Here is a 26149-nt window from a genome sequence, read left to right on the forward strand (position 1 = left end):
AAACCTACAAACAAAGAATGTGGCTCAAAACGCTTCAAAGACAGATGATAACACACATATTATCATGTGCTCCTTAAACAGCTATGGAATCTGGGAAAGGCTTCACTTGTTCCAGTTCCCTTCAAATACATGGAAGAGCCCACTCTGCAGAGAAACTCTATCAATGGAAACGTGGAAAAGTCATCAGATACTATTTTAAAAAGCATGAAAGAACTCATACAGGAGAGAAATTTTATGAATTGTAAAAAGTGCTACAAAGCCTTCAGTATTCCCAGTTCTCTCTGAAACCTTGAAAGAACTCCTACTGGGGAGAAACCCCATGAATGTAAAGAATGTGGGAGAGCCTTTTGTCATCCATCAGGTATTTGATCATACATGAAAACGCATACTGGAAATACACCTTATAAACGTAAAGAATATGGAAAGCTTTCATTTATCCCAGTTTATTTGAAATACATGAAAGAATTCAGACTGGAAGCCCTATGAGTGTAAAATATGTGGGAAAGCCTTCATTTGTTCCAGTTATTTTCAAGTACGTGAAAGAAGTAATACTGGAGAGAAACCTTGTGAATGTGAGGCATGAGGGAAATCCTTCATTTGTCACACATACTTTTGAAGACACGTGAGTGTGCACACTGGAAGAAAACCATATAAATGTGAAGAAATGTGGGAAAACCTTCTGTCATCTGAGTTCTTTCTGAAGGCATGAAAGGACTCACTGGATAAAACCTCTTGAATGTAAACAATGTAGGAAAGACTTCTATTGGCCCACGTACTGAACTATGAAAAATCCTACCTATGAGAAATATCAATGTTAGTGACTGGGAAAGCTTGGTGGGAATAAATGCATGAATAATATTCTGGCAAAATTTTCAACATGAAAGAGTTGTTATGAAAGTTGTAAATATATTGGTTTATGAAGCTTCTTTCTTAAAGTACATCTTTGGACTATGGATTTCTACAAGTTACATTCAGAAATGAATATTTTTTTTTTTTTAAGATTTTATTATTTCCTTTTTCTCCCCAAAGCCCCCCGGTACATAGGTGTATATTCTTCATTGTGGGTCCTTCTAGTTGTAGCATGTGGGACGCTGCCTCAGCGTGGTCTGATGAGCAGTGCCATGTCCGTGCCCAGGATTCGAACCAATGAAACACTGGGCCGCCTGCAGCGGAGCGCGCGAACTTAACCACTCGGCCACGGGGCCAGCCCCTCAGAAATGAATATTGAGGTGAGAAAATTCTTCAAGTCATCTTTCAGCAATGGAAGATAAGATTAATGGGTAGTGATTTTTCCTTAAATCAATCATATTTTCTCTGTCCATTTTTAAGCCTGTTGGATTCATGGGTGAATTGAAATGTATTTCTAATGTGCAGTTAGATTTAATATTTTTACAGTGTTTCATTTCTGTGTTAAGGGGCTACTGAAAAATGACAATTCGGTATATGTTAGGATTTTCCTACTGGCCATGTGAGAATTCCTGGATATCCCTACTCCATTGTGTATCTTCTGCCTTTTCTTACTGAGAAACTCCTTGTTTGGGGTCGTAGATCTTTTTTCCATTTTCCGTGGCATTAAACAGTTGAAATACATTTTTCTCTATGGTGTGTTTATCAAAGAGTATCATTTCATGTGACTTGTTATTTTCATATTTGGCCCTTTCCTCAGTGTCCTTCCTTCTAACTGAAACTTGGTGACTAGGCCTTGAATTAAGAAGAGAGCCATGAGATAGGACAAAAAAATAAGGAGTTGGAGATGTCCTCTCTGTGAGCAATATTTGAAACTAGATTCTCCATTATCCATCCCTTTTATGGTTCCATATTTGAATTCACCAATGGCCTCACTTGCATGACCTTTTGAAGTCATAAGCAAAGAAGGGATTAGGTTTTGGGACCACCATAGAGGGAGAAGACAAATACATAGGATCTTGGAGGAAATCATGTTCCACCTATTTTACAAATTCCTTGCTCTTCCAGTCAAGACTATCTTCAAAACAACCACCAAGTCTGATTTCCATTTTCTTAGAGGTGTAGGTTTCCAACGATGTCTTATAAGTTCTACATCAAAGATACATGAGACTCGGATTTTTCAGTTAGCCTTCTTGTGTTCACCAGGAAAGCAATTCAGACTTTCATGATTGGGCGTATTCTGATTCCCCTCTTCTCTAGATTATATCTGTATAAGGCTTAATTTGTACACGAAACACCTTATGCTGTTAATAGTGCTGGTGACTATATTTTCCTTATTCCCGATGACACCCACAATAGTGCTATCAAAAAAAAAAAACAACATTGGACTTTGTTTCTCTTCTGCATTGTGCCTCGACCTAATCCTTCCATACAAGAATAATCTCCTTCCTCATGTCAGGAAGACTGTGTTTCCTGTTACTTGTAGCTGAATGTAATGCCTCAATATGTTTTCAATTATTTTTGATTATATGTGATTAAAAGTATGTTCATTTTTTTGTGAAACAAACATTTCTGTAGTTCTTTCATAGAAATATTTTATCAACTGTTTTATAAGCCCTCCTGCTAACGATTTTTTTTAGTTTCTTCAGAGAATACAGTAAAATATCTCATTCTAATTGTAGATTTTCAGATAAACTGCAGTTTCATTTATTCACTATACATTATGAGTCAGTATTATCATGTGCATACAAGTTAAAGTATGTTTTTCCTCAGGCATTTATTATATTTTTTATTCTTTCATAGTTATAATTTTTGTCATGAGACTAATGTCTCATTCATCCTTAATACCAAAAACTTAAATTACAGTTTTTTTCAATGCACTTTTGCCAGTATTTTGCAGGATTACACCTGTAGTCAAAGAGAGGGGTGTAATGTTATGGAGGAGGACACACACTCCTTTTCCTTTTGTGTCATTTGTCAGAGGGTCAAACCTTAAAAACCTGCTCCATTTCCCTGTACACACCTTAAAGGTCCAGCCCATTCTTTTTTGCACAGGCCACTTGAACCAGCTTACCCTTGTTCTACTCTCCTTAAAAAGTACCTGTGAATAGTAAACATTTTTCTATTCACTTGATGCATGCAGTAACATCAGTCTTGACATGCAATCCCATTTTAGGTAGGGTGTTAATCTTGCCCCCAAAAGCGCTATGATAAAACGTAAGGTAACAGATAAATGTCTTTCGTGTGATGAACAAGTTTTCATTTTTAGAAGATGAGGATAAGATAACCAAAGGCAGAGCTCCCAGTATGATGTTTTTAAATGCACTGGTCACAAAAGAAAAACACTGAAAAGAACACACAGTCACTAGCAATAGAATCAATAAATGAAAATAGTATAGTCTCACAGGGGAAAAATACAGAGCAACTCAAATGAATGGTTGGTCTCTGTTTCAACATGTAAAGAGCCTGAAGTGAGATCGTTCTCGTCTTCTGAACAAGAAAAATGCTACACAACTTGAGAAGGAATACTTCGTCTTAGATTCATGAGAAACTTGAGGTTACGTGACAAACCAATGCCCCCAAAATGAAAGACAGCAAATATGGAGAATAACCACACACCAGGAGAAGAAATGACTGGAGCCATCATCCTCTAAGAACATAGAAAATGTAAGAGATGAATTTTGGAGGCACAGTATGGATCACCTTGAAAGTTAAAACTGTAGGTGGGGCCAGCTTTAGGGGCCCTGGACAATTTATGAGTTTTTTCTTCAGGAGCTCAACTAGGTTCTCATAGTGAAGACCAGAAAAAAATGCTGCATGTTTCATGCAGGAAATGGGGGAAATATTTTTATATACAGAGTATTTTATTCATAACATAAACCATCCCTCAAAGGAAACTAATCTGCTAAAGCCTTATGTGATTGGGGAAGTACAAACAGACAACTCCCAGACCCTTCACGTTTCCTCTCTGACAAAAGGGGAGGAAACATAAAAGTTAAAACCCTCTTCTGAATTCATAGTCTGTGGATTTTCTTAACACCAAAACATGCATAACATAATAGGACATTTTCTCTCCCAAATACCTGACACCACATCAGCAGGGCCCAGGATAAAATCAGTGGATTCAAACAGAGCTGCAAGGCACAGAGTCTACTTCAGAATGAGCTTATGGGGCTGGCTCATCACACCAGGGAGAAAAGCACAAGGACACCACAGGGTATTGAAGCCTCCAGCACCCACAGCTGTAGCAAACACTAAACGGAGTCTAACGCCTGTTCAAGAAATAATAAAAGTTCATGCTGAAAGACTATTTATCCCAAATTAGGATGGTGTAACCATGACAGAAGCTCTGTTGACATACTCCTCAATAAAACTGGTGAAAATTATTTAATTACCAATATTTAAAGCCACTGGAAATGGTCCTAAAGGCAAACAGCAAATAAAGAACATTTATTCAAGAAAATCTATGAAGTTTTGTAAGAAACATGAGAATCTGGTATTTGAACCAGAGCAGTGCCTCGCTAGCTCCTCCAGCTCATGTTGGTGGAGACTACCCCCTCCCCCCCCCCAACACCAGACCACTGCAGCCTAGAGCACCTGGCACCTTGTCACTCAGCTCCCACAAACAGGGCTTCCCAGGAAGAACAAGACTGCTATGTTTGAAACCCTGTCCCCACCTACCTGTTGCTGGGTGAGTGTGCTTGAAAAGTCAGGACACTATTGTTTCAGTCCCTACACATGGAACTGAGGTGATGCATTTGGAGTGGTGAGCTGGCAATACTTGGGTGCCAACTGCCCTTGTTCCAGCTCATGAGGTGGTTGTAACATAAACCATTCCTGAGGAGCCAGGAGACACAATCAAGATCCCTCTGACTGCTATCTCTTCGTTGCACTGAGCCCTCAGCTCCTAAAATGGGAGAGTCACTGAGAGAGGATTTCCATTCTCTCCAAAAGAGCTTGAGGGGCCTGGCACAGAGATTTTGCCTTTACATGTGAGATATAAACACAAAGCTCTTAATTACCTTCCAAAGAATTCACTGGTTGGCACAAGATCATGATAAGCTCAAGTCAGAGGTCACTCAAATAAGTGGAGAAAAAGATGAAAGGCAATTAGGAGTAGATTTGTGTATTTACGGAAGATACAGTCTAGACTATATGCTGATTATTTTTCTGGAAATAACCAGGGAGTTAGACTGCTGGGAGGAGGCTTCCAAAGCTCAGAACAAAAATCAGTGACCTAGGAAATTATTTTTAAAAAGGAGAAGTTTTCACTGATTAATTGGTTGAGAAAGTTACGCTCCCAGGACATTAGTGATACCAATTAAGAAAAGGCATGAATTGGAGATGGAAAGACATTCCATGTACATGGATTGGAAGAATAAACATAGTTAAAATGTCTATTCTACCTCAAGCAATCTACAGATTCAACGCCATCCCAATCAGAATCCCAATGACATTCTTTACAGAATTAGAACAAAGAATCCTAAAATTCATATGGGGCAACAAAAGACCCCGAATTGCTAAAGCAATCCTGAGAAAAAAGAACAAAACGGGAGGCATCACAATCCCTGACTTCAAAACATACTACAAAGCTACAGTAATCAAAACAGCATGGTACTGGTACAAAAACAGGTGCACAGATCAATGGAACAAAATTGAAAGCCCAGAAATAAAACCACACATCTATGGACAGCTTATCTTTGACAAAGGAGCTGAGGGCATACAATGGAGAAAAGAAAGTCTTTTCAACAAATGGTGCTGGGAAAACTGGAAAGCCACATGTAGAAGAATGAAAATTGACCATTCTTTTTCACCATTCACCAAAATAAACTCAAATGGATTAAAGACCTAAAGGTGAGACCTGAAACCATAAGGCTTCTGGAAGAAAACGTAGGCAGTACACTCTTTGACATCAGTATTAAAAGGATAGTTTCAGACACCATGCCTTCTCAAAGAAGGGAAACAATAGAAAGAATAAACAAATGGGACTTCATCAGATTAAAGATCTTCTTCAAGGCAAATGAAAACAGGATTGAAACAAAAAAACAACCCACTAACTGGGAAAAAATATTTGCAAGTCATATATCTGACAAAGGCTTAATATCCTTAATATATAAAGAACTCTCACAACTCAATCACAAAACATCAAACAACCCAATCAAAAAATGGGCTGGAGACACGAACAGACATTTCTCCAAAGAAGATATACTGACGGCCAATAGGCACATGAAAAGATGCTCATCATTGCTGATCATCAGGGAAATGCAAATCAAAACTACACTAAGATATCACCTTACACCCATCAGAATGACAAAAATATCTAAAACTAATAGCAACAAATGTTGGAGAGGTTGCGGAGAAAAAGGAACCCTCATACACTGCTGGTGGGAATGCAAACTGGTGCAGCCACTATGGAAAACAGTATGGAGATTCCTCAAAAAGTTAAAAATAGAACTACCATACGATCCAGCCATCCCACTACTGGGTATTTATCCAAAGAGCCTGAAGTCAGCAATCCCAAAAGTCCTGTGCACCCCAATGTTTATTGCAGCACTGTTTACAATAGCCAAGACGTGGAAGCAACCTAAGTGCCCATGAACAGACGAATGGATAAAGAAGATGTGGTACATATATACAATGGAATACTACTCAGCTGCAAAACAGAACAAAATCATTCCATTTGCAATAACATGGATGGACCTTGAGAGAATTATGTTAAGTGAAATAAGCCAGCGAGAGAAAGATAATCTGTGTATGACTCCACTCATATGAGGAATTAAAACTATGGACCAAGAACAGTTTAGTGGATACCAGGGGAAAGGTGGGGTGGGGGGTGGGCACAAAGGGTGAAGTGGTGCACCTACAACATGACTGACAAACATTAATGTACAATTGAAATTTCACAAGATTGTAACCTATCAATAACTCAATAAAAAAAAAAAGGCATGAATTGCAAGAGAAGAGGTTTATTTGGGGTCCTGGAATTGCAATTCAGGAGGCACAGATTAGAGTAGAAACTCAAATGTGCTCTGAAGTGGACAAAGGAGACAGCAGGGTTTCATAAAAGCAAACCCACAAGCTTCCATAAGTTGTCTTCAACAATTCATGATCAGTTCTGGCAAGGAGCGAGCTGACATGCTAGTAGGTGATTGATTCTTAAGCAGTTTGTTCATTTCTGGGAGAGGAATTGTTCCAGGATGTGAGCTCTGTGGTCAGGCGAAGTTAAAAATTTCAGTCCACACCTGGCTGTGGACGTGCATAAGCCTCGCTTCCTTAATGGCCTCCCAGCTCCATTTTAGAAGTCTTGGCATGTGTTACTCCATTTTGGTATCATCATCTATGTTTTTCACTTTTGATCAAGACCTTTGGGCTGACAGTATCGTGGATGAACTGTTTGGTGTCGTGTGTTTAGGTGTCTCCCTGATGGGCAGGAGGGCTCAATCCTGGGAAGTCATGACCTACGTAGGGGTAAAGTAAGGTCTTTCATGGGAGTAACTTAGTCAAAATCTTAGGCCACATTTGAGCAAGAAGTAGGTGGTCAGGAAATGAGCCTTAAGCATCATGTTATAGTCCTCAGATGTCAAAAATGGTCTTGATCTCAATGGTCATCAATGAATTTATCTTTTGATTAGTCTCAAGTCTCTGGACAACCATTATCTCAAGGATTAGGGAAGCCACACAGATGTGAGAAATACACATCATGAACAATTTAAAAATGAAAAAAACAGTGAATTAGGATTATAATAAACAAAATAATTTTTAATCCAGACCTAAGTATAGCCCCCAGCCCAGAAGGAAGCCACCTAAGAATGTCAGGAAAGTTGAAATTCAACCAGTGTGGAGTAAAAATCAGAGTGGCCCTTAAGAGATATAGCGAGTTGGACAAGTTTCAGTGTCTCTAATTCAACTGGCTGAGAATTATTCATGCAGGTGCAACAGGAGGTGTCGGCAGGAGCACAGACTCCTCCTTGGGCAGCAAGGAGAGAGTCCAGGGCTGTCCTCCTGTCCAGGACTGCTCAAGCTAGAGCACCTGAGGGCTCTGTGGTGCTCTTATTGATTTGCAGTAGAGGGAGCAACTGTACTGACAGTTCTGGTAAGATTCCTCATCATCAGGTCCAGTTGGAACATGCCAATTCCTAACCAAGGAGAGTCTCCTAAGGGAATAATGTCCAATATGTCCTGAATAACCAGCAGGAAAGTCACAGCCTTGACTGAGACCACAACTATTATCCTCATGTTCATAGGGATCTTCATCAGGATAGTCCTCTATGATAGAGAGGGCCCTTTTTTAGTTGAGGTAACATTGGTTTATAACATTATATAAATTTCAGGTATACATCATTATATTTCAATTTCTGTGTAGATTACATCATGTTTACCACCCACAGACTAATTATCAGCCATCACTATATGAGAGGGCCCTTTTCTTTTGGGTTTTCTGGGTGGAATCAGTTTGTCCGGAGATGAGTTCAAATATAGAGCAGTGGTTAATTGGCCTAGGAGACAAGTACCACTCGTTTGCCTGCTGTTTAGGCAGCTGAATGCCCATGGTTTTCTATCACATCCACGTAGAAAAATATATCCTGAAGGGGCAAAGAACAGCAGCCAGAGTTTGTTTATTCAAGGATTCATTTACAGGCAAAGGCGGCAGAATGGGAGTGAACAAAGGATCTGTCTTGTTTGTACATATGGGAAAAGTATTCTCTAGATGGTCTAAAACATCATCAGACTTCTGGAATAAGACCTTACAGAGAGGACTTGAACATCCTGACTGATTACTAGGGGAGCAAATATAGCCCTTCTGATGACATTTCTGGTAGAGCCACATGTATGAAGTTGGGAGTTCATGGATGACCATGGATGGAGCATCTTTAGCGGCATTTGAGTATTCCTTGAAAGGAGTTAAAGAAAAGCAGGGGAGATCTTCTTGTTTAAGGGAAAAAAGTTGAACTCTGTAGATAAAGGTGGAAGTTTGGGTTGTCAGAATTATGATAAACTTAGGAATGAAAGTGAAATTGTAAATAGGTATAGTGATGGGATTGTTGATTCTCCTAAAACTAGTGGTAGGTTGGTGATGGCAGCTCCAAGAATCGGAATGGTTGTCAGAGGAGGCTAGGGATTGGGAGAATTGTATTATAGCATTTTTTCCCCATACCTTACAGACTAGGAAAATGAAGAGGGGGAAGAGCATAGAGAACAGTAAAAAAGGAAACACGTTACCACAAACACAGGATTTATACAGGATGTAGGAGGGCAAAGAGCATTAGAATTCCAGCAAAGAGGAAGGGAATGCCAAAACTTTCAGAAAGGTTTGGCATGATACTGGGCTGGATTCTTGGAAGTTTGCTACCTCACATGTCATCAGCTTCTCATCTAGGTGAAGAGCAGCATGAGATATTTTTAATTTGAGGTCTCCAGTGGGTTGAAAAGTCCAATCATTTGAGGGTGACTATATAAGTTGAGAAACACGAATCTATGAGTCAATGCCCTGAGTGTGGGCCTTTGCATCATAGTTGTAGGACATTCTTGTAAAGGTGTCTCCAGGAGGAAAAGTCTCCTGTAAAGACTGTGGTGATGTACGTCTTTGTTTTCCTGGAGCACCCTCTGAAAAGATTGTTTTAGAGCGTTATTATCCTGAAGAGCCTTGTGAGCTCCTTGCAGTAGGAGGACATGCTCATATGGCCCTTGATCTAATCTCACAGGTCATCCTGTGATGATTTCAAATGGAGAAAGCTTGTCGTTCCCAAAAGGTGTAGATCTAAGGTTGAGTTGTACCAAAGGCAAGGCTTTTGGCCATGGAAGACTAAAAGATTCCATGAGTTTGGCCAATTGAGTTTTTATGATCCCATTAGTTCTTTCAATGAGACCAGAGGATTGAGGATGACAGGCACAATGAAAATGTAGAGTACACAAGGTTTTACATATGGATTGTATGACTTGACCTGTAACATGATGCCCGAGATAGCTGTGAGGCTCTGAGGGGACACCCCTAGTAGGTATAATATTTTTAGGAGAATTTTACTTACAGTGTGAGCTGTTGCCTTGCAGCATGGGAATGCTTCAGTCCAGTGGGAAACATGCAGAGCATTACTAAACTGTATTTATATCCTGAAGATGGTGGTAGTTGGATCAAGTCCAACTGCCATGTCTCGAAGGACCCAGAAGGTAAAGGAAGTGGCCCATCGAACTGTGGATGGGCTCTCCAGGGTTCTGTTTAGGACATATATGGCATCCTTGATAAAGACTCAAAGCCATTTTAGGTGTCAGTTTCCAATAATATTGTTTTCTCCAAAGCACCATCTCGTCAGTATCCCAGTGAGACAAATCATGAGCAGAGCTTCGCGTACGTTCCTGGACATAATCAGGGAGGACAGGAAGGCCATTAAGACCAGACCAGAAATTTTTCTTCCCTTCAAATGTGTACTTTCTATTTTCTCTTTTCCTGTCTGGTAGCCAAATATTGGGCTTCCATTAATTTATTTTTTAAATCTCTGACAAGATTAAAGGGTAATTTTGGTTTTAGGGCAAATTCTAAAAGACGTTGTAATCTTGAAGAGCTCCATTTTTTGTAGCTGAATCAGCAAAATGATTACCTTTACTTTCCTCTGTGTTCACCTTAGGATGTCCAAGAATCTTTATTGCCAAAGATCTCAGTTTCTGAATGGCATCTAAAAATCTAACACAACAGAGCTATTTTTTATCCTTTGCCCTGTAGAGGTTAGGAATCCTCTGTTTCCAAAGCATGCCGCAGTCATGAGTTGCTCCAAAGGCCCGTCTGCTGTCTGCATAGATATTGGCAGTTTTCCCTTTGACTAGATAATGGGCTCAGATTAGGGACACAGATTCAGCCTGTTGTGCAGAGGTGGCCGTTGGTAAACGACCAGCTTCCATTGTTTCTATTAAAGACAAAATTGCATATCCTACCTTATATTTGCCATTTTCATCTTTCGGAGAAGACTCATCAGTAAAGCAAACTACATCAGCACTTTCAAGTGAGATTTCTTGTAATTCCAGCCTGGGGACCAATAACTGTTCTGTCAAAGAAAATCAAGTGGTGTGTCATCAAAAGGCAATGGGAGGAGAGTGGCAGAATTGAGAGAACGGCAGTGAGTAAGAGTGACGTTTGGTGAAGATAGAAGAAAAAGCTCATAGGGGATTAGTCTGCTGGCAGATGGGTGCTGAGCATGATTAGAGTTAAGAAGAGCTTCCCCTGAGTGGGGTACGAAAATAGAGAACCCATAACAGTTTCCTCAGACATTTTAAAGAGAACGGCTCTTGCAGCAATGGCCCTCGTGCAGGGAGATGGTCCTTTAGGTACAGGGCCTAGTTGTTGGCCGAAATAGCCTATTGGCCTATATTGTCTTCCATGCTGTTGAGAAAGGATGCTGATGCATTTCCTTCTTTCTCATGGACAAGAAGGAAAAAGAGCAATTTGTAGTTAGGATGCCCTAAGGCTGGGGTGTCAAGGAGACTCGGCTTAATGGTCTCAAAGGTGTTTTGATTTTCTTCAGTCCAGTTGAGCGGTTCTCCTGGGTTAACTTTAAGCAGAGAGTATAAGGGTTGAGCCATCATTGAAAAGTTAGGAATTCAGTTTCTATAATAAACAGCTAATCCTAAAAATCCCCGTGACTGTCTTTTAGCCTAGGGAAGGGGGAAAGAAAGGATTCCTTTTATCCTATCTGGGTCAAAGACCAACCCTTAGTTGGATATTAATGTCTTAATTATTTAATTTGGAGCTTACTGAATTGCAGCTTCTCCTTAGAGATTTTGTGTCCCTTGGAAGCAAGTTCCCTTAAGATCAGAATCCACCTGTATTAGATGTCTCCTTTGATGGTGAACAAAGGAGATCATCCACATATTGTAACGGAGTTTTCTGAAAAGGTTACATGTGCTATATAAGCCTTTAAACCTGAGAGAATTAGGTTGGACCTTCAGTATAACTTTGGGAGCACGATGGTCCATGTATATTATTGTCCATCCCAAGTAAAGGCAAATAAAAATCGGCTATCAGGATCTAAAAATGCTGCAGAAGGCTCTACAAAGTTCTATGGCCATAAAGGATTTGCCATCAGCAGGAAGAGGAGACAGTGAGGCCAAGTGTTAAGGACAACAGGCTGTCCAGGCCCTACAATGTTACTGATGGCTCTCAAATCCTGTGCTAATCTCCCTGCTTTTCCATGAGGCTTTCGTACAGGAAGGATGGGAGTACTGCAAGGATTCACACAGGGAATAATGAGCCTTTGTTTTAGATATTGCTCAATTAAAAGCTCAATGCCTTTAATTGCTTCGGCATGTAAGATTAGGTAAAGGCTTGTTTGGATAAAGTTCAATCATATTGGAATGGCAGAATGAATACAGCCAATGTCTATGGAACTTTATGACCAGAGACAGTCAGGAACATCACTGAAGAAAGGGTTTTCTTATCCATTGACTTGAGTGGGTAACATAGGGATGGAAACCACAATGAGCTCAGGATCATCTGCTGAAGAATGAGGGTTTCTAAGGTTTCTCAATTCAAGAATTATTTCCCCCTATGGAGAGAGATACTAGCTTTATAAGTTTCAAGGAAATCCCTCTCAAGTAAATGTATGGGAGCAGAAGGAATTAAGAAGAATGGTGGAGATCATGATTGGGCCTAACTGAAAAGGAATAGTGAGTGACTTGAAGACAGTCATGGTGTAATTTCAAACCTCACTCTTGGTATAGTTTCTAAACTCCAAGGAAGGACATAAGAAAGGCTGGTGGGGTTGAGGCCAGTAAGCTGGCCTGGTGTTGATGTGGGCTTTAGTGACCTCATCTCTAATAATCAGATAAATTTCCCCCAAAGAATTGGTTAGGAGGGAAGAGGGAATGTCCTCTTTGAATCCTTGGAACAGCCCTACTGTTGAAAAGATTGTAAGGTTCCCCCTTTGGGAAAGGATGTTCAAGATTGAGATTCCTACCAGGGGGCCTGATTTTTCTTGTCTAGCTCATAACAGTGTTTCCTCTATTGATTGGGTTTTTTACAGTAATTACATACCCCCCTTATAGGGGTGTTGTTGGACTGAGGGAGTATATGAGTTAGTTGTTGCATCAGAACTTGCATAATTTATTTGGCCTGAATTTCAACATCTAGAGCTTGAACAGCTTTCTTTTTGGCTGCTTTCTGCATTGTTTCAGAAAATTGTTCATCCAGCTTGACTAACTCCTGTGTTTCCAGAGTGGCTCAGTTAAGTGCATGTCTTTTTATAAGAGCAGCAAGTTCATCTTCCAGCCCACTGAAAAAAGTCAAATTAAAGAGGAAGGAAGTTTCATAATTAATGTGATCAATTCCAGAGTACTATTTAAAGACATTTTAAAATTCTGTCAGAATAATAAAAATGTCATCAGATTTTTGTACACATTGTTGAATCCTTTTCCAATCAATAATTTTTGGGAAAACATCAGGAATTTTGTCATGAAGCCTCTTGGCTAATTTCTGGACATCCCACAGAGCTCCCTTACCTTGTTTAGAAAAATCTTCCATGGGCCTGTTCCCTTTTGCTTTAGAGAACCATTCTTTGACTCTCCCTTCTCCCACAAACATGTGGATCAGCTGATAGAGGTCTGAATAGCCATGTTGATAAGTTTCAAAATTTATCCGGAAGTCTTTGGCAAATTTAACGGTGTCTTCCTTGTGGTCAGGAAATCCCTTAGTTAGAGCTAATAACTCAGATTGTCCAAGGGCTGTAGGAGACTAGGAGGTTATTTCTGTCTCCTGTCCTCACCTTCAAAGGGCCTACAAATGTGAGGTGATCAAGAGGAGCCCTAGGGTCATCATTATAAAAAGAAACTTCAGACAAGGAGACAAGGTAGACAAAGAGGTGGACAAAAGCAGAAGCAGTTGTAGTAGCAGAGGAAGCCTTGGCTGACTTTTCAAGCTTGGCAAATCTTTCAGGGAGCCCTGAATTGGCTTCAGCAAGTTTACAATCAATAGCTTGTAGGGAAGCAACTTCTTGGCTATTAGATTTAGTGGCCTTGAGGTACCAATTAAAATAAACTTTCCATTCAATTTGTTGGTTCAATACCCTTTTTCCAATTGAGTATAAACCAATTTAGGAATTTCAAAGGAGCCTCATTTAAGCCAATGAAGCTTAAATCATCCCAGTGATGTGGATCCAGTAGGACAAGGATCTACATGTAGAAGAACCATAATCTATAAACATAAATCCAGCAGGAGTTCCCACAGAGGGATTGCCCATGGGCAGCTCCCTTAGAGAACAGACTTCCCTTTTGTACATACTAATCAAACACGGGCCTAAGAGACAAAAGGGAACACATTTCCCCACAAAGCTGGCACAGAACACATCCAAATAAAGACAATCCTTGGCCAGTGCTACAGCAGGTTCGAGTCCAGGAGGACTTACCAGAGACCTGGGGCCGCTGGGAGGAGATGAAAAGGTTTGAAGGACTCTTGAAAGCACGTTGCTCATGGCCACACAGCAGTGCTGGAGTCAGAGGTCACTGTGGATCCCACTTCTGATATCATCAAATGTCAACTAATAAAAGGCATGAATGCAAGAGAAGCAAGGTTTATTTGGGGTCCTGGGAATTGCAATTCAAGAGGCACAGATTTGGGTAGAAATTCAAATATGCTCTGAAGTGGATAAAGAAGGCAGCAGGGGGGTTATAAAGGCAAACCCAGAAGCTTACATAAGTTGTCCTGAACAATTAAAGATGAGTTCTGGTGGAGTCTTCACCAATGTGAGCTGGGAGGAGCTAGGGAGGGCACGCTTTTGGTTCCAATACCACAGACGCTCACATTTCTTACAAATCTTCATAGATTCTCTTGAATAGATCTGCATTTCCTGTTTGCCTTTAGGACGACTTCCAGTGAATTTAAATGTTTATTAAAATAATTTCCCCTGGTTTTATTGGGGTGTGGGTCAGCAGAGCTCCGCACACTGTAAGGACACCCTAATACATTTAGTAGGGAGCCCATTCCAGGAAATACTCACCAGTTTGAAAGAGGATGGAAGGAGAAGATCTAACATCACTTGACACTTTATATGTGAACAAAATTGAGGAAAAATTTTTAGTGATTTCCAAAGAAACACTGAATGCTACTTAAAAATTATTGTTTGGAAGATTACACACACAGAAATCACTTCTCATTTAAATTGTATCACTCATTTGATTTATAAAGATTTACAAATGAAATATGGTGTTTGTCAAGCTTCTCCAGGGAAACAGAACCAACATGATGTGTGTATGTAGGCACGTGTGTTTATACACATGTATTAATTTTCTATAGGTGTTTTTTTAATTGAGGCAAAATTCATAACATTGTGTAAGTTTCAAGTGCACCACATTATAATTCTCTATCTGTATATACTACAGCATGTTCACCACCAAAAGTCTAGTTTCTATCCATCACCATACAGTTGACCCCCGTTACCCATTTCACCCTCCCTCCACCCCTTTTTCTTCTGGTAACCACCAATCTGTTTGCTGCATCTATGAGTTTGATTTTGTTTTATATTCCACATTTGAGTGAAATCATATATTTTTCTCCTGCTGACTTATTTCACTTAGTGTAATACTCTCAAGGTCCATCCATGGTGTTGCAAATTGCAAGATTTCATCCTTTTTTTTTTTATAGCTGAGTAATATTCCATTGTGACTATATATACATCATCTTCACTAACTATTCATCTGTCAATGGACCCTTAGGTTGTTTCCATATTTTGGCTATTGTAAATAATACTGCAATGAAGATTGCAGTACAGACATCTTTTTGAATTACTGTTTTAGTATTCTTCAGATAAACAGCTGGATCATATGATGATCCATATGGTGGTTCTATTTTAATTTCCAGAGGAATCACCGTACAGTTTTCCATAGGGGCTGTATCAATTTACATACCTGCCAACAGTGTACCAGCATTGCCTTTTCTTTACATCCTCAACACTTGTTTTTCTTCTCTTTTAGATAACAGCCATTCTAACAGGTGTGAGGTGATACCTCATTGTGGTTTTGATTTGCATTTCCTATGATTAGTGATGTTGAACATCTTCTCATGTACCTGTTGGCCATGTGTATGTCACTAGAAAAATGTCTATTCAAATCCTCGGCCCATGTTGTAATCAGGGGTTTGTTTGTTGTTCAGTTGTATATGTTCTTTATGTATTTTGGATATTAACCCCTTATTGGATGTATAATTTGCAAATATCTTTTCCCATTTGGTAGGTTGCCTTTTCCTTTTGTTGATGGTTTCCTTTGCTGAACAGAAGCTTTTTTGTTTGATATAACCCTATTTGTTTACTTTTGCTTTTGTTTCCATTGCCATTGTAGTCAAATTCACAAAATCATCACTAAAACCAATGCCAAGGAGCTTACTGCCTATGTTTCCTTCAATGTATTTTCTATTTTCAGGTCTTATGCTTAAGTCTTTATTCCATTTTGAGTTAATTTCTGTGTATGGTGCAAGATAGTGATCTGGTTATTAAACTTTTTTACATGTGGTTGTCTAGTTTTCCCAACATCATTAATTGAAGAGACCTTCCTTTCTCCATTGTACGTTCTTGCCTCCCTTGTCATAAATTAGTTGTCCATATATGCTGTGTGGGTTTATTTCTGGGCTCTCAACACTGTTCCATTGATCTGTGTGTGTTATTCAGCCAATACATGAATTGGTTACTATAGTTTTCTCAGGGAGTGAGAAAATTTCAGGATTTTTTGTTCGAATTTTGTGAAAACATTGACTCAGTTGTTCAGCAGCATGTTCTTTAATCTCTGTATATCTGTGATTTTCACAGCTTTCTTCTTGTAGTTGATTTCTGTTTGCAAACCATTGAGGTGAGAACAGATGCTTGATACGATTTCAATACTCTTAAATTTGTGTCCTAACACAAAATAAGTACAATCTATCTTCAAGATTGATCCGTGTGCACTTGAGAAGAATGGTATTCTGCTGCTTTCAGATGGAATGTTCTCTGTGTTAATGTATTAACTCTGTCTGGTCTGATGTATCTTTTAAGGCCATTGTTTCATTGCTGACTTTCTGTCTGGATGATCTTTTCACTGATGTGAGTGGAGTGTTAAAATCTCCTGTTATTGTGCTGCTGAGATTTCTCCCTTTTGGTCTGTTAATGGTTGCTTTCTGTATTTTGGTGCACCTATGTTGGGTGCACAAATATTAACTGTTAGGTCTTCTTGATGAATTGTTCTCTTTATCATTATATAATGTCCATCTTTGTTGTTACCTTTTTGGCTTGAAGTCTGTTTTGTCTGATATAACCATGGCTACACCTCCTTTCTATTAGCTGCCATTTGCCTGGAGTATCATCTTCCACCCCTTCACTTTGAGCCTGTGTTTGACTTTAGAACTGAGATGAGTGTCCTGAAGGCAGTTGGGTCTTGTTTTTTAATTCATCTATCCACTGTGTGCCTTCTGGTTGATAATTCCAATCCATTTACATTTAGGGTGATCATTGGCCTTTGAGGACTTAACCAGTACCATTTTATCTCCTGTCTTCCAATTACTGTATATCTCAATTGTTTCTTTTCCCTTGTTTCTGTCTGAGATTTTAGTTTGGTGGTTTTCTATGATATTTTTATCAGTTTCCTTTTTTTTTTTGTCTCTACTTTATAGATTTTTGTTTTGTGGTTACCATGAGATTTGTATAAAATATCTCATAGATAAAATAGTCCCTTTTCTGCTGATAGCTTATTTTCATTTGCCAACACAGGTTCCAACCTTCTCCTCCTCTCCTTTCATATTTTTCTTGTCACAAATTACCCATTTTATGTGGGGACTTCATTAAAAATTGAAGTAGCTAAACTTATTTTTCATTCTTTTTTATCCTTTAGTCTTTATGCTATAATTGTTTAACACCCTATTCTGAAATAGACATGCAATTTTCTGATTCTGTATGTCTATCACCTTACTCAAAGTTTTATGTACTTTTTCTTTCTTGTTGCAGGTAAAAAAGGTCCCTTCAACATTTCTTTGAAGGCAGGTCTAGTGGTAGTGGACTCCTTTAGCTTTTGGTTGTCTGAGAAAGCCATTATTTCTCATTTATAACTGAAGGATAACTTTGCTGCATAGAGTATTACTGACTGGCAGTTTTTATCTTCCAATATTTTGAATATGTTATTCCACTCTCTTCTGGCCTGTAGTCTCTGCTGAGAAATCTTCTGATAGCCTAACAGGGGGTACCTTTCTAGGTTACTGTCTTTTGTTCTTGGCTGCATTTTAAATTCTTTGTCATTGACTTTTGACAGTTTTAATATAACGTGTCCTGGAGAAAGTCTTTTTGCATTGAGATAAGTAGGTGTTCTTTTACCTTTGTGGACTTGTATATCCAGTTTATTCCCCAGGTTTAGGAAGTTCTCAGCTATTATTTCTTTAAATAAGCGCTCTGCTCCCTTCTCCCCATCTTCTCCTTCTGGGATACCCATTATCCTTATGTTGCCTTTTTTAATGGAGTCAGATAGTTCTCAAGAGTCCCTTCAACTTTTTAGAATCTTACTTCTCTCTCCTCTTCCACATGAATCATTTCTATCTTTGAGCTTTCTAACTGTCTCTTCCATACGGTCTATTCAATTTCCAATGCTTTCTAATGTATTCATCTCATTTATTCACTTCTTCAGCTCCAGAATTTGATTCTTTTTTAAGAGTTTCAATCTCTTTGGTAAAGTACTGCTTCTGTTCATTAATTATCTTCCTGAACTCACTGAACTGTCTTCCTGAGCTTTTCCAGCTTATTGAGTTTCATCATGACAGTGATTTTGAATTCTCTATCACTTCTCAATCTTCTGAGAATTTAGGTGTGGTTTCTGGAGAATCATTTTCTTTTTGTGATACCATGTTACCATGATTTCTCATGGTGCTTGATGAGTTGTTCCTCTGCCAGCACATTTAAAGTAGTGAATACCTTTCTTATTTGGGTGAAACTTTGTTTTCTTTGATTCTAACACTTCAACAGATTGGTACTTACAGGCCTTTCTTTTGTTTTCCATTAGGTGGGGCTACAGAAAGAGATTTCGTTTCCTATTACCTGAGCTGCCTCTGCCTATGTTTGAGAGGAGCATTTTCAACCTTCCACTGCCTTTGGTAGAGGTGTTTCCAGTGCCCTAATTTTCACTGTGCTGCCAGTCTCACTGTGGTCATGAGGGTCACCACTGCAGTCACCAGAATGTCAGGCACCTCCAGTGTCCAGGGATGCCTGGGTCACAGGAACTACTGCTGCTGAGGGGAGAGTCTGGGGTGAGAGGTGGGGATATGGTGTCCTCCACTACATGTACGGCTGTTGGTTTGCAGGCACCACAACCACATGTGATGGGCTGGGGTCATGGGCTCACCACCACCATCGCACAAATCTCTGTGGCTGTGGGTGCTGCACCAGCTGGGGAGGCTGAAGTCATGTGTGTCACCTCCACTGCTGCTACCAGTTTCTCTGGGGGTGTGGATGCCACCAAAGCCTGGGGGCCTGAGATCATGGGTCCTGCCTCTGTCACTGGTACCTGGTTTGCTGGGGCTATGGGCTCAACTGCCATGACCAGGGGACAGGGGTTGTGGGCACCACCTCCACTGTTAGCCCAGTTCTGCCTCCTCTATGTGTTCCACTCAACCCACTTTCAAATGTACAGGTGTGTGGATCTCTCTGGCATCTGTTTTAAGCAGAGGAACCTTTGCTGAGTTATGAATGTCTTACTAGTTATAGATTGAAAGAGAGACAGAGGGAACATCTCACACTGCCATACTGATGACATCACACATTTTTTTTTTCCATTTCTTTAAGGAAGTGGCTCATGTGATTATGGAAATCAAGTAAACTGAAAATCTGCAATCTATATGGGCAGGTTGGCAGTCCTAGGAAGGAACTTTAGTAGAAGTCAAAAGATGGTCTAGTGGCAGAACCCTCCTTATTCAGGGAAGTTCTTGTTCTATTAAGAACCACAATTGATTGGATGAGGCACATCCATGTTATGGAGGTTTATCTAATTCACTTATATTCCACCCATTGAAATGGAAATCTCCTGGAAAAAAATCCTGCACAGAAGCATCCAGAGAATGTTTGACTAAAGATTTGGGCAATATGGCCAAGTAGAAACAGAGACAGTGGCTTCTAGTTTTCTTTTCTTGGGATTTCTTTGTCTATCGTTGGTATCAGGGAGATGCTGGAGTCAAGAAATGATTTTGGAAACATTCCTACTAGTTTTCAGAAGAGTTTAAGAAGGACTGGTATTAATTCTTTGAATTTGTTATTAATTTGTAAAGGCTTTCTATTTTTCAATTCTTCCTTTCTAGGTTGTTTATTTCTAGGAATTTATCCACGTCTTTTAGTTTACTCAATTTGTTCACATATGTCCGTTTTGACTCTTTATTTTCCACACATCCACTTTAATATGTTCTCTTTCAATTCTGACATTACGTACTTGATTCTTTTTTCTTTGCATGGTCATTTGAGGGTTTGTCAATTGTGTTTATTACTTCAAAAAATTGATACTTTTCAAATTTTTGTTGTCTTATATTCTATTTATTTCTGCTCTTTCTTATCTCCCAACATTACTACTTTAAAGTTTAGTTTGTTGTATTTTTCCTAGTTGCTCAAGGTGTAATTTTAGGTTGTGATCTTGATATGTTTAAGAAATACTCGTGTTTATTGGTACAAAGTTCCACTTTACAACTCCTTATGCTTTCATACGTTTTCATTTTTATCTCGATATTTTTTAAATTCCCTGTTGATTCCCTCTTCGACTCAGTGATTCTCAAAGAGTGTTTTATTTAATTTCCACATATTTGTGAATTTTCAAAATAAGATTCGAGGTAAACAGTCCTTTAGTGTGAGTCTCTATGATTTCTTCAATAGGCTTTAGACTTAATGTTTGCCTGTAGGTGTCAGGGCTTCCAGATGCTCTAGTGTCCTTGGTTTTTTCTTCACTAGAGTGTTTGGGAATCCCCAGAAACTCAATCTTCTGTAGAGGCTGTGTCTTACAGAACTCCCTTTTAATCTACTATTTTCATATTAGATCCTTGTTGATATGCTGCAAAGGTATTAGGCAGAAAATATTCTCATGTCATGATTAAACCTGTAATGTTTTTGTGGGACAGAATACATAGACTATAAACTTCAAAACAAGTTCTTAGCATTTATTCCTCCCCTTTTCTCAGAGGGGAAACCTGAAGAGTCCGGGAGTTGTCTGACTGCTCTTTCCCAAATCAGAGATGGTTATGACAAATTCGTTTTCTTTGAAGGGTGACCTAAGTCACAGAGCAAAGGCTGCTTTGTGTGTACATCGAAATGTTTTCCTTCCATTTCATGCATGGAGAATGAGACTTTTTCCGCCCCGTCTGCAAGGTGAGAACTTACTTGGACTCCTGTAGAAAAAATTCATGAACTTTAGGGAGCTTCCTACAACTGGAGCCCTGAAAAGTTTTAACTCTCAATCTACTCCACACGTTGGCACATTCATCTCTAACAGTTTGTGTTCCTAGAGGCGGCTGGCTCCAGTCACTTCTCCCCCCAGGGAAGTGGTAATCCACCATATTCTGCTGTCTTTCATTTTGGGGGCATTGGTTTGCACGGAATCTCAAATCTCTCATAGATCTAAGAAGAGGTGCTGCTTTTCAGGTTCTTCACTTTTTTCCTGTTTTGGGAGATGAGACCCATCACTCAGAGCTCTTTACATATTAGAACAGAAACCATCCACTCACTTCTGTTGCTCTCCATTTTCCCCTTGTGAGACTGTACCATTTTCACTTACTGATTGTACTGCTAGAGCTCTTGAGGGTGGTGTCAAAGTTTTTCTCATGTGACCAATGAATATAAAAATAATGTCATCCTGGAGTCTCTGTATTTGGATTTCTTATCCTCATCTTCTAAATACTCCCTACACTGAACTCCTGTGCATTACGTGAAAGACATTTTCCATCAGATACCTTTTGTCTTATCACTGCCCTTTTCAGGTCAGGATTAATACCATACCCTAATAGGAGCAGACATCAAGGCTGATGTTGCCATTTGCATCAAGTTAATACAAATATGTCTCTTATTCAAAGGTGCTTTTTAAGGAGAGTAGGACAAGGGAAAGCTGATTCAGGTGGTTTGTGCAAAGAACAAAGGGTTGGCCATTTAAGGTGTGTAGAGATAGAGGCTGCAATGTTAAAGGTTTGACTGTCCTATCCACTGACACAAAAAGAAAAGGGGCATGTGTCAACCTACTAACTTCTTTACCCATTGTGGGCCAGGCAGGGTGAGCAGCTATCTAAAGCTGACTGAGTCAGATATCATAAATGGGATCAATGTCTTTATTAGAGTTCATCTCTGAGGTTAGTTGACTCAATAATGAGAAATCTCATTTAAATGATTTGATTTAGGTATTAATTAAACAGCCATGTTAAAAGCAAAAGCAACATATTGCATTAAAATGACCAAGCTTCAAAAAAACATTTGAATCTAGTCATTGAATAGTGTTGGAGAGATCCAGGGAATTGTGTCAGTATGGTTCCAGAACTCTGTTCAAATTTTTAAGTGGTATTATCATTTATTTTAATTTGCTGCCTCATTTGTTGTTTATTGGTTGCACTTTACCAGTGCAGCCTGCCCACATGCAGCAAGCAGCACTTTTAGGGTAAGAGAACTCTCCCTGGATGGTTAACAAATAGCCTGAACCCAAGCAGTCATCAGCTACCATGGCTGTCAAGGGGTTTTCCTTCATGGAAAACATCTCAAACACTAGCTGTCTGCTACAGGTATTCTGAGTGATTTGGACATTTCTTGATTGGTATTAATGATGTGTTTGTTGAATGACATCAGGTGTAACCAGGTCAGTAACTTCCACAACAATGAGCATGTGATTGCAAATGGTAGGAAAACAGCACATTTGTATTTGACAGGCTAGATGGGTTTATGAAAGAAGGTCTAAAGGAATTATTGGCATGCAGGATACACAGACTACAGGGGATGTTAGCAGCAAGACCTGGTAGGGGGATATACCAATGGTGCCTCAGGTGTGCTATTATAATAAAGCAAAGACCTGTAGAAGTGACCATTTTGTCACAAATGCCTATTACAGAAAGGTATCTATTTATAGGGTGCCACTAAGCTTGATGACCAGAACAAAGAATTTACGCCCTAAAGACTGGGGATTGAATCTAACACCTCAAACAGCAGGTAAACCAATTTAGAAAACAAACTTTGTCTAAGCCATGAGCCCATCCTATGAGGGTGATAGTCTGTGGTTGTAAAAGAGGTATAATGTCTATTGGAGAATTTCATCAAGAGCCCAGTGTTTCATATTTTTGAAATTGAGTTGATAGTATCAATAGTTTCTAAGGTGTCTTGTTGAGTCCTTGGATTTTGGCTTTTAGCAGGGTCATGTACGATAGCATGAATAATTTGTCTATGTTTATATCATCACCAGAGCATAGCAATTAACACAGCAAAGGGGGTTAGGGTCCCTACAAAATTGATCTGCCATCAGCAGTAGAGACCCACTTCCTCCACTGGGAGGGTATGTCCATCAGTCGTATTACCAGGGACTTATCTTTTCACATTAGGTGCACTGATCAGCAACTAAGTTAACCATTGCAGAGGAGGAAAATCAACTGGATTTTGCCTAGACTTTTAGGTTAGAGGCCCCATAAATGTTTTATTATTATGTGGAGATATAGAGCCAAGGTTAGTACCATCAGTTCTTAAGTGTTGATATGCATCTCAGAAATGAGTCGATTTATCACCCTGGGCAATGAAATGAGCCTCTGCACATTGAGGTTACTATGTGCCGATTAAGGAGCAAACAGATTTATATTTGGTTATTGTGGGGCAAAATATTCCCAGAGTTCTGTATGCCATAAGGGGCAACCCTGGATGAGGACTTATTGTTATTGGTGAGACCACAGAGCTAGATCATTCGTAATGGCCAAAGAATCTGTAAAAATGTACAGATGTGTTTGATTCCTGGCCAAGAAATTTTCCAGTGCTAGCATGATAGCTGTTTGACTAATCAATCTGATGCTTAGGTCTATTCTTTGATGAGGGGTGGCCTGTTTGATGTAGGATAGAAGGCAGCATCTCTGCAGTGGACTCCATCAGGTGTGGTGGTGCATGCTGTCTATAAGGTATATGTACATCCTGGTCACCAATGTGCTCCCAAGTGACTCTCCAAGTGGCCAATGTGTCTAAAAATGAATTGGCCACCTCCAGAATGGCTTACATCAATCAGAGAAGTGGGAAACAAGTTCCCAGCCTTTAGGGATATTCCAGAGTGCCATTTTGGGCTTCATGCTGTAAGTACCCATATCTCTTCAATGAAGAGGCCTTTGATCAGCAAGCCTCAGAGGTCATGCGTTCACGGGCCAAGGCAAAACAGGAAGCTGGCTTGGAGGATCGTCAACTCAGGCCCTGGGAGGGTCTGTCAGTTACAAGCAGTGGCTTCTCTAATTGTGTGCAGCACTCGCTGAAGAGAACAGTTTCTGGTACAAGGATGCCTTGGGTAATTTATGTCCACCGTGGGAGGTTTAGGGACTCTTGGATAAATAATGGGAGGATGCTAAAGCCTCTATAATAAAGAAGTGTCAGGAGTGGGAAGCTAATGGAGGTGAATGGTATTTCAAAAATTTTAGGCCAGCCCTACTGGCCTAGTGGTTAAGTTTGGCTCACTCCACTTCAGTGGCCCAGGTTCAGTTCCCAGGTGGGGACCTATACCACTCATTTGTCAGTGGCTATGCTGTGGTGATGGCTCACATACAAAAAGAGGAAGATTGGCAGTGGATGTTAGCTCAGGGTGAATCTTCCTCAGTAAAAGAACAAAAAATTCTAGAGCCTTCTGTTCTTCAATTCAATGTAAGTCAGTTTTTAACTGTTGTGTGAATAAGCAAACAAGCAGATCTGAGAGATTTGAGATTGCTGCACTACCATGGCTGACAGAATGTGCCCCTGACATAGTCTCTACCACTGCTTCTCTCACCCTCTCAGCTCACAGCCCCCATGTATTGCCTCAGAGAAGTTTTGCAGAGTGGGACATGCATGGATTTCTAAAGATGTTTCCAAGTTAGCAGGCACAGAGTAGGCTTGAGATGGGAAATGAACTGGAAATGGTCTATGGATGACAATGAAAAGAACTGATGCTGATGCACATGAATGAGGCTGTCCATCCCACAGGAGATCCCATTTGGGATGCTATTTTATGTTTTAGAACTACATTATTTCCAAAGACTTGTCAAAGGAACCTGATTTAAACTTAAAGAGAGATTCTGGGAACTCTCTCATTAATTAGAGGGCAGGTGCAGCTCTAGAGCATGTTTCTTTCAATTAAGATAGGGTTGCAAGAAACGACTGCAGAGAAATGAGTCTTCCTTCCACAGTCCTCCAATTCTTCCTAAGAAGGATCCCGCAGTGGTGGAAAGAAGAGTTGAGAACATAAAAATCAAGGATTAGGAGAACTTAACATTCTCCTAGCATTTAAAAGCAATTGTGTTATGTGTTTTCTAATTATTACACACACACACACATATAGCATACATATATATACTATTTTTAGTGCACTTGTGAATTTCCACAAATGTATAGTAATACTGCCATCAAGAGATGGACAATATATCATCACCCCAGAAGAACACACTTGTGATGCCCATTTGAACAGAATCCCTCAATACATATTAATGGAAAGCATTGAACGTCCCTTCCACTTTAAACCTCAAAACTGTCAATGTTGTTTCACACTTTTCCACATGTTCTGGAAATTTAAGCATATGGAAGTAAAATGTGTAAACAGCAATATGGACGATGAGAGTTTGTGAATCACAGAAGCAAGACATCCAGCCACTTCCGTGCTGAAAAGGTGTTGAAAATTTCCCATTTCTCCTCTTACACTGAATTAGGACATTGCTCAAAATGACCCTGTCTCTCTGCAGCTCACCTCAGCTATTCCTTAGATGATTGCCTTAAAATGCCCAGAGCTCTTTTTGGTGTTGCCACTGGGGAATCACAGTAGGTAAGCAGAGATACCACTCTACTCAGAGAATAAACTCAATATTCCCTAGAATCATGCAGATGAAATGTAACCGTTTCTCTAAATAGGAGGAACTCCATGGTTTAGTGGAGTATGTATTGCAAAATCTGTACAGCAGCAAAATAATATGCCATATACTATAACATGTTAAACATTTAAATGAATCCCATAATATTAAACACAAAAAAGACACCATAAATATTTGTGGCCTAATCAATAGGAAGTCTCTAATCTCAGAGAACAATAAAATCCTCACTCCCAGCCT

General features: G+C 39.7%; 2 protein-coding genes and 1 long non-coding RNA gene across 4 annotated transcripts in view; 2 read left to right on the forward strand and 1 right to left on the reverse strand.

Moving 5' to 3' along the window:
* LOC103567650 (uncharacterized) overlaps nt 1-1590 on the forward strand; it is a 16652-nt gene extending 15062 nt beyond the window's left edge. The window contains exon 5 of the long non-coding RNA XR_011541468.1: nt 82-1590. This is a non-coding gene — a long non-coding RNA (uncharacterized lncRNA). The remainder of the gene's footprint in view (nt 1-81) is intronic.
* LOC103567649 (zinc finger protein 709-like) overlaps nt 1-26149 on the forward strand; it is a 216618-nt gene that overhangs the window by 98822 nt on the left and 91647 nt on the right. The window lies entirely within an intron of this gene.
* The window catches only part of LOC103567651 (zinc finger protein 564-like), an 85153-nt gene continuing 59917 nt past the window's right edge, over nt 914-26149 (reverse strand). The window contains exons 5-7 of one of the 2 annotated variants that reach the window (XR_011541461.1): nt 14292-14423; nt 10831-10940; nt 914-10257 (exon numbers count right to left, since the gene is read on the reverse strand). The gene's annotated coding sequence lies outside the window, so the exon portion shown is untranslated. Of the gene's footprint in view, nt 13164-14291; nt 14424-26149 lie in introns of both variants that reach the window. The other variant, XR_011541460.1, reaches the window with a different exon arrangement.

Source organism: Equus przewalskii, chromosome 6 (assembly GCF_037783145.1).
Source record: "Equus przewalskii isolate Varuska chromosome 6, EquPr2, whole genome shotgun sequence".
Classification (NCBI taxonomy): domain Eukaryota; kingdom Metazoa; phylum Chordata; class Mammalia; order Perissodactyla; family Equidae; genus Equus; species Equus przewalskii.